Source organism: Eurytemora carolleeae, unplaced genomic scaffold, assembly GCF_000591075.1.
Source record: "Eurytemora carolleeae unplaced genomic scaffold, Eaff_2.0 scaffold449, whole genome shotgun sequence".
Lineage (NCBI taxonomy): Eukaryota > Metazoa > Arthropoda > Copepoda > Calanoida > Temoridae > Eurytemora > Eurytemora carolleeae.
The window spans coordinates 10181-14113 of record NW_019396447.1 but is presented as its reverse complement, the minus strand read 5'-3'; positions in this window follow the sequence as shown (position 1 = coordinate 14113).

The window sequence follows — 3933 nt, the reverse complement described above, 5'->3', positions numbered from 1 at the left end:
GGATGACACATATTTTGCAACCAAACAAATGTAATGATGGAAGCGTGCATTGCCCGATACTCTTTATAGGGGATAGTCCTATGTATAAAAACAGGGGATAGTCCTATATATAAAAACAGAGGATAGTCCTATATATAAAAACAGGGATAGTCATATATTTAAAAACAGGGGATAGTCCTATATATAAAAACAGGGATAGTCCTATAAATAAAAACAGGGATAGTCCTATATTTAAAGACAGGGGATAGTCCTATAAATAAAAACGGGATAGTCCTATATATAAAAACAGGGGAAACCTATCAGTAAAATCCAGAGTTTGGCTTTCATCAATAAGTAAAATTAGGATTTTTGTAAAATGTATGATTTCATGCATAATCTTCGTTCGCATTTCGCAAACTTTTTCTTGAAATTTCGCGAGAAAAAAAAATTTCGCGAAAACCATAAATGCTGCAACAATTGATTTCGCAAAAAAACTTGTGTTTATAATTCTCTGCACTGATAGCTCAGCATTAGAAGTTTTATTTTATAATAATTAATAATTTCTCTTTCTTTACTATAATAAATGTTTGATGGAGATGATTTTTTTCGCGAAATTTTTGCATTCGTTTTTTAGCTTAAAAAGCGAAATTTTTGTCAAAAATGGCAAACAAATTTTCGAAAAAAAAATCCTTTTTGCTGGAACCCTATAGCTACTGTAAGCAAAGTAAAGTTTTTTTGTCAGTGATTTGCAGGACTTTATTTGAGACGTTTACTCTTGAAAAATTAAAAGTTGAAGCATTCACATTCACATTTTCTTTAGTTGATGGGTTTAAACAGGACAAACATTTCACAGGTTGTATTTTGATGCAAAGAGAGCGATTTTATTTCAATTCAAATCAAATAATTTCTTATCTGCAGTAATAATAAATCATAACAGAGAGCTTTGATAACTTAGAGCTGTTTTCACAAAGCTCTCCTGGGATAGGGAAGGTAAAATGAAGCGGTCAAACATGAAATCCTAGTAATTTACATAAAGAAATCAAGTTTTAAGTCGTGTTTAATCAAGAATTAATTGCATTGTTTTTTTTATTTGTAATAAGGATTTAATCAATAAATAGAATACACATTTATAGAATAGATCTTTAATTCATTGATTTCGCACACGCACAGGGGTTTAATCTAAAGCATAATAGTTACTAACCAGTCGTAATTACGCGTATCACTTACGTAGGAGCATTACGTAAAATTTAGTGCTAATTACGTATACGAAAGAAAGTTTAGTTTGCGTAATAAAAGCGTAATTACGCGCAATTACGTAAAACGTAACCATTCCGTTATTAGTAAAGTACATGTTAATTCTGAGAAATGAATATGGCAGGAAAATATGTGTAAGGATATGTGCGATACAACCATGTCCAATTTGAATGGATAATTTAAATACTTTTAAATTGAATTAAAATTCGGTGATGGTGATGGACCAAACCTCTGTAGAGAAAAAAAAGTAGATGTTAGTTCCACATTTAATTGAAAATATATTTCGGTCTAGGTTGACATGCTTGTTAGTTCTAAGAGTTCTAGCGATATAATAACCATCAAAATCGATGTTAAGAACCACAAGAAAATAAACAGCCAAAAAAGATTATTTAACAAAAAAATAAATGGGCTGTCAAATGGAAAAAACTGAAACGAACTTAGATCATGAGGCGGAAAAAAGATAATTTGCTAATATTCACTTTTTAAAGAATGTTTTAAGAAAATCATTATTCCTTGAGATTGTTTTTGCCAAATGAAGATTAAAAACTAACTAGTTTATATGTACAGTGTTTAAAGTGGTGGTTACGTAAATCAGGGGCGGTTGTCTAAGGAGGGGTATTTAAACCTTTAAAAGAATTGGAAATTAAAAATACTCTTTTATTTTTTTTTAAATACTGAATTACACGTTTACAATTAAAAAAAAAAAAAAAATTCTGTTCATTCCTGTGATATCAGTCAAAAATCTCTGATGTACTTAGATTATCGTTTAAAGTAAACTTCTCATAAGGTCTCAACCCTTCTCTAGAACGCTAACTTTTAGATGGTAGAGTTCATGTCCACTGTCCAGGAGGGTCAAAATGTTCTCCTGTAGGCTGGTGTGTATGAATGTTTCGCTGGTTTGGTATAATGCAAAATTTCCCGAAATTACGTTGTAAAAATTACGCAAAATTACGCCGTAATTTCGCGAAATTGAAGTTTCGCCAATTACGCGAAATTCTGCGAAATTACACGAAATGAAAATTATTTCGCATAACTGCACGTAATTTCGCGTAAGTAAATAATTTATTACGTTGGAACCCCTATTACTTTTAGGTAACAGCTTAACTGATTGTTCTCCTTAAACTCGAATTGTTTCAGTATTTTATCAATAAAACCTGTTCTCTTATACACGTTTGATGTTTGAAATTAGGTTAGTTAGAATAGTCCTATCGAAAGTATAAAGAGATTAAAATTATAATTATATGCGAGTAGTTCCCTTTGTTAAATATTGTTAGAAGAATGCTTGCTGTTCATTATTTCCTAGTGGGTTACTCAAGAAAAGAAATAGAAAGGTTTCAATCAAACAAACTGTCATCGCCAATTCAACCTTATTCATACAAAATCATTTCAAGGAAGGTTGAATGCATGACACAAGATGAAGAGATAGATAGATAGACTCTGGTTCCTACCGAAATCTTAGACCTAGTTTGGTTTACTCCGGCTTCTATCCATAGCTTGGTTTACTCCGGGTCCAATCCATATCTTGCTTTACTCCGTGTACTATTCATAACTTAATTTTCTCCGGGTTCTATTTATAGCTTGGTTAACTCCGGGCCCTATCCATAGCTTGTTTTATTCAGAGCCCTATTCATAGCTTGGTTTACGCAGAGCCCTATCCATAGCTTAGTTTACTCAGGATCTTATCCATAGCCTGATTTGCTCAGGTTTTATCTATAGATTAGTTTACTCAGGGTCCTTTCCATAGCTTGGTTTACTCCGGGTTCATTTATAGCTTGGTATATTCAGGGGTTTACTCAGGGTCCTATATCAAAGGCTTGGTGTACTCTAGGTTCTCTCTCTATAGCTTTGTTTACTCCAGGTTCAATCTATAGGTTAGTTTACTCAGGGTCCTTTCCATAGCTTGGTTTACTCAGGGTCCTATATCAATGGCTTGGTTTACTCCAGGTTCTCTCTATAGCTTGGTTTACTCAGGGTCCTATATCAATGGCTTGGTTTACTCCAGGTTCTCTCTATAGCTTGGTTTACTCCAGGTTCAATATACAGTTTAGTTTAATCAGGATCCTTTCCATAGCTTGGTTTACTCAGGGTCCTTTATCAATGGCTTGGTTTACTCCAGGTTCTCTCTAAAGCTTGGTTTACTCCAGGTTCAATCTATAGGTTAGTTTACTCAGGATCCTTTCCATAGCTTGGTTTACTCCAGGTTCTATCTATAGCTTGGTTTACTCAGGGTCCTATCCATAGCTTAGTTTACTCAGGGTCCTATCCATAGCTTAGTATATTCAAAATCCTATTCATAGCTCATTCATTCTCATGATAGCTATGTTTAACGAGGTTGCTATTTAAAGCTTTGTTTATGTTTTCTCTCTTTATTTGCTGAGACCATATTTGACCTATGAATGGGTTTGTGAGTGTGCAAGAATGCATTATGCATGCACCTAAGTTAGATTTTTAAAATAATTGACCTATTGTTTAAATTTATTTATTCCGAGGTTTATTTCTGCCTTATCCACTGCACTTTGAAGAAAAGGCAACAATATTAAAATACATGGTTTAAATAACACACAAACAAGGTTACCCACAATGGATGAGACTTCATATACAGTGATAACCAGAACGCATTGTAACGGGAAGTCGATTTTTTGACTCAAGTTATGACTTTAAATAGCCCAGTGAACATTAGGCCCGGCAATTGTGCAAATT